Genomic DNA, 6,000 nt, shown 5'->3' on the forward strand with positions numbered 1-6,000 from the left:
GAAAGTAGGATTAAATCTGTTTCATCATTGTCATTTTGTCTAGGTGTGTATTTCCTTATTGAGATAACATGTTTTTGTCATTAATTAACAAAATGGGTTCCATTATCATTTTAATTACAAAATAAACACTCCCCCCTCATCCTATCCTAGCTGCAAAGCCCATCCCACCTCCACACTGAGTAGCTTCAAGTTAAATAAATCAAATCAAATCAAATCAAATTTATTTATATAGCCCTTCGTACATCAGCTGAAATCTCAAAGTGCTGTACAGAAACCCAGCCTAAAACCCCAAACAGCAAGCAATGCATGTGAAAGAAGCACGGTGGCTGGGAAAAATACAACTGTTCTTAAATTGCATTAGCTAAATCAGCTGCTAGAAAACACAAGTTAAGAGTTTCTTCCAGTGGTGCATGAATGTGAAACTTCAGGAGGCTGAAGAAATTCAGCTTGGCCCCTAAGACCCTCACAAACTTATACAGATGCACCATTGAGAGCATCCTGTCGAGCTTCATTACCTGGTACGGCAACTGCACCGCCCGTAATCCAGAACTCTCTAGAGGATGGTGCTGTCTTCCTAACCCATCACCGGGGGCACACTGCCTGCCCTCCCGGACACCTACAGCACCCGATGTCACAGGAAGGCCAAAAAGATTATCAAGGACAACAACCACCCGAGCCCCGGCCTGGTCACCCCGCTACCATCCAGTAGGCGAGGTCAGTACAGGTGCTTCAAAGATGGGACCGAGAGACTGAAAAACAGCTTCTATCTCACGGCCATCAGACTGTTAAATAGCCATCACTAGCCGACCTCTACCCAGTACCCTGCCCTGAACTTAGTCACTGTCACTAGCTGGGTATCACCCAGTTACTCAACCCTGCAACTTAGAAGCTCTGCCCTATGTACATAGACATGGAATTACTGGTCACTTTAATAATGGAACACTGGTCACTTTAATAATGGAACACTGGTCACTTTAATAATGTTAACATAATGTTTTACCCACTTCATATGTATATACTGTATTGTAGTCAAGGCCGTCCTATTGAACTTTTGCTGTACATTATATCCATGTATTCTTCAGGTATACTACATATTCTATCATATACTGTCCATAATGTCTATACATCCCATCACACACACATATATATATATATATATATATATATATACTCCGGACTCTGACATTGCTTGTCCTAATATTTATCTATTTCTTAATTCCATTCTTTTAGATTTGTGTGTATTTTTGTGAATTGTTAGATATTACTGCACTGTTGGAGCTAGGAACACAAGCATTTCTCTACACACGCAATAGCATCTTTTAAATATGTGTATGTGACCGATAAAATTTGATTTGAGCTTTAATCAAATAAAAAAAGTAAGACTCCAATGACAGACAGAAAGTCCCCCACTGAACAGAGAATGGGTTTGGGAGACCGTACACTACACCTCTACCGGATAGACCTCCAGTATATGCGTCAACAACGGTGGAGAAACCATAGACCTACAGTATATACATCAACAACGGTGGAGAAACTATAGACCTACAGTATATACGTCAACAACGGTTGAGAAACTATAGACCTACAGTATTTACGTCAACAACGGTGGAGAAACTATAGACCTACAGTATATGCGTCAACAACGGTGGAGAAACCATAGACCTACAGTATTTACGTCAACAACGGTGGAGAAACCATAGACCTACTGTTATCCTAATTAAGCAATAAGGCACGGGGGTGTGGTATATACCACGGCTGTCAGCCAATCAGCATTCAGGACTCGAACCACCCAGTGTATAATAATTTGCTTTGTGTTAACGAGTCCTCGCTCCTGGATCTGTATTATTATCATAGTCACAAAGTAGGAGTACTGATCTAGGATCAGATTTGACTAGATCATCATAATGAGTAAGATTACATGGACAGGGGCAAACTGATCCTAGATCAGCACTCTGAAGCTGCATTTCCACCTAAGACTTACCCACGGTGTTTAACAACAACAAAAAGGCTCAGACTTTTGTGTTTCCACACCACAGACCAGCTCCAGTATCTCTCTGGGCCATGGCCTCAGTGGACCTGCTGTGACTTGGGACCAAGGCCAGGCCACTGATACTTTGTCAGCTTGCATTTACATAACACTGGCTAACTGTGAACATAAATTAACACCTTCCACGATTAACACCTCCTCACAAAGCAATTGTCTTGAGGATGCAGAGGTTGTATTGTTACACAACTGATGGAAACAAATCAACACTAGAGCCAACATTAACATAAACACTGGGGACACACTGGTGAGGGGTAAGTATCAGATGGAAATTCACCATGAGAAGCTTTATGAATACCGTCCCTGCTGTCTTATTCAGATAGCCATGTAAATAAAAAACAAGATCAAGTTTATTCAAAATTACAATCATTCAACATCCATTATAATCAGACATTTTTGTGAACAATGAGCATTGTCCTTTAACAATGACTAAAAGCTTCCTTTAAATGAAGACAGAAGACAGTTCAAACGATCCTGCTTCATTATATCAATAATCAATAAGGACTCCTGCTGCTTACAGATCCACAGACTGTTCTCTTCAAAATAAGCAACATCTTTTCAAATATCGCATGGCACAGATTTTGGACCTGGGATAGTTCAAATTGTGGTCTAGTAACCCGGCTGACCAGTGGCCAAAATCCATGTTATGTTTTTCGCTTAATCCTTTCTATCTTCTGACTGGCACATTGGTTTCACTCCGTTGTGAATTCACTGGTGGCGTTTTAGAATACTTAATGATATCCAGCGTTGTCCACATACAGAACACGTAAATGGTTTCTTGGATTTCTCCCCTATGTGAGTCATCATATGACGTGACAGGTATCCGCTCTGACTGAAGCGTTTGCTGCAAACGTTACACTGATGTGAATTCTCTCCAGTGTGAGTCTTCATGTGTTCTCTAAGGACTCGCTTCCAAGTGAAGCTTTTGCCGCAAACAGTGCACAGATACGCTTTCTCTCCAGTGTGAATTCCCTGGTGGTCTTTGAGATAACTCAGTGATGGACAGCCTTTTCCACAGACAGGATACTCTGTGTGAGTCTTCCACTCTCAGGAAGCTCATTGTTCGGAAGCTGCAAAGATACAACGCTTTCTGATTGACAGATGGGCGCTGTTTCGCTCGCTCAGATGCTTTAACTGAGATTGATTCATCTTTTTCTTGTATACCGAGTATATCATGTACAATAATAATTAATATGCTTTGTTTACCGTATTGAACAAATTGTACTTATATTTGTGGTGTGGTTTTCATATAAGCCCTTTTGGGCTTCCAACCTCACCTGCACACCATTTTACCAGTTTAAAAAAAAAAATCTGTACTGGTTTGTCTTTTACCTCTTTTCTTTGATGTGAATAAATAAAACCTAAAAATCTAAACCTTTCTGTTGGAGTGCGTCTTGGTCAAATAAATGATCAATATTTCAATATTTTATTTGGATGGGCAAGGAGGTACGGTAGGGCAGGCCCCCCCCCCTTAGGCCCACCCATAACGCCGGCCCTGGCTATAACTCTTCTGAAGTCAAATCTCTACCACCAAGTACTTCTCTGCAGCTGCCAAAACAACATCTATTTTCTGTGATTTATGTTCCATCTCTGTGGTACAGTTGATAACTACTGCTAAGAAGCTAAGAAGCCAACCTCCACTGAAACATATATCCCTCATTGGCCTATCCCTCTGTACTGGCACAGATCTACTATTCACAGGGTTCCTCTCAGAATCCCTCAGCCTTGATCCACCTTCCTCTACTTTCTTCACTGTCTCAGCATAAGACACATTCTGCACTACTCTGACCCTGGCCACCTCAACCTGCCTCTCTGACCCTGGCCACCTCAACCTGCCTCTCTGACCCTGGACACCTCAACCTGCCTCTCTGACCCTGGACACCTCAACCTGCCTCTCTGACCCTGGCCACCTCAACCTGCCTCTCTGACCCTGGCCACCTCAACCTGCCTCTCTGACCCCGGACACCTCAACCTGCCTCTCTGACCCCGGACACCTCAACCTGTCTCTCTGACCCTGGCCACCTCAACCTGCCTCTCTGACCCTGGACACCTCAACCTGCCTCTCTGACCCTGGCCACCTCAACCTGCCTCTCTGACCCTGGACACCTCAACCTGCCTCTCTGACCCTGGCCACCTCAACCTGCCTCTCTGACCCTGGCCACCTCAACCTGCCTCTCTGACCCTGGCCACCTCAACCTGCCTCTCTCACACTGGACACCTCAACCTGCCTTTCTGACCCTGGCCACCTCAACCTGTCTCTCTGACCCTGGCCACCTCAACCTGCCTCTCTCACACTGGACACCTCAACCTGCCTCTCTGACCCTGGCCACCTCAACCTGTCTCTCTGACCCTGGCCACCTCAACCTGCCTCTCTGACCCTGGCCACCTCAACCTGCCTCTCTGACCCTGGACACCTCAACCTGCCTCTCTGACCCTGGACACCTCAACCTGCCTCTCTGACCCTGGACACCTCAACCTGCCTCTCTGACCCTAATGGAGACCTAGACAACCAGGTGAGGAGAGTTCCTTACTAAGACCTAGACAACCAGGTGAGGAGTGTTCCTTACTAAGACCTAGACAACCAGGTGAGGAGAGTTCCTTACTAAGACCTAGACAACCAGGTGAGGAGAGTTCCTTACTGAGACCTAGACAACCAGGTGAGGAGAGTTCCTTAATGAGACCTAGACAACCAGGTGATGAGAGTTCCTTACTAAGACCCAGACAACCAGGTGAGGAGAGTTCCTTACTGAGACCTAGACAACCAGATGAGAAGAGTTCCTTACTAAGACCTAGACAACCAGGTGAGGAGAGATTCTTACTGAGACCTAGACAACCAGGTGAGGAGAGTTCCTTACTAAGACCCAGACAACCAGGTGAGGAGAGTTCCTTACTGAGACCTAGACAACCAGGTGAGGAGAGTTCCTTACTAAGACCTAGACAACCAGGTGAGGAGAGTTCCTTACTAAGACCTAGACAACCAGGTGAGGAGAGTTCCTTACTGAGACCTAGACAACCAGGTGATGAGAGTTCCTTACTAAGACCCAGACAACCAGGTGAGGAGAGTTCCTTACTGAGACCTAGACAACCAGGTGAGGAGAGTTCCTTACTAAGACCCAGACAACCAGGTGAGGAGAGTTCCTTACTGAGACCTAGACAACCAGGTGAGGAGAGTTCCTTACTAAGACCTAGACAACCAGGTGAGGAGAGATTCTTACTGAGACCTAGACAACCAGGTGAGGAGAGTTCCTTACTAAGACCCAGACAACCAGGTGAGGAGAGTTCCTTACTGAGACCGAGACAACCAGGTGAGGAGAGTTCCTTACTGAGACCTAGACAACCAGGTGAGGAGAGTTCCTTACTGAGACCTAGACAACCAGGTGAGGAGTGTTCCTTACTGAGACCTAGACAACCAGGTGAGGAGTGTTCCTTACTGAGACCTAGACAACCAGGTGAGGATAGTTCCTTACTGAGACCTAGACAACCAGGTGAGGAGAGTTCCTTACTAAGACCTAGACAACCAGGTGAGGAGTGTTCCTTACTGAGACCTAGACAACCAGGTGAGGAGTGTTCCTTACTGAGACCTAGACAACCAGGTGAGGAGTGTTCCTTACTAAGACCTAGACAACCAGGTGAGGAGAGTTCCTTACTGAGACCTAGACAACCAGGTGAGGAGAGTTCCTTAATGAGACCTAGACAACCAGGTGATGAGAGTTCCTTACTAAGACCCAGACAACCAGGTGAGGATAGTTCCTTACTGAGACCTAGACAACCAGATGAGAAGAGTTCCTTACTAAGACCTAGACAACCAGGTGAGGAGAGTTCCTTACTGAGACCTAGACAACCAGGTGAGGAGAGTTCCTTACTGAGACCTAGACAACCAGATGAGAAGAGTTCCTTACTAAGACCTAGACAACCAGGTGAGGAGAGATTCTTACTGAGACCTAGACAACCAGGTG

This window comes from Salmo trutta, chromosome 12 (genome assembly GCF_901001165.1).
Source record: "Salmo trutta chromosome 12, fSalTru1.1, whole genome shotgun sequence".
In the NCBI taxonomy this organism is placed as follows: domain Eukaryota; kingdom Metazoa; phylum Chordata; class Actinopteri; order Salmoniformes; family Salmonidae; genus Salmo; species Salmo trutta.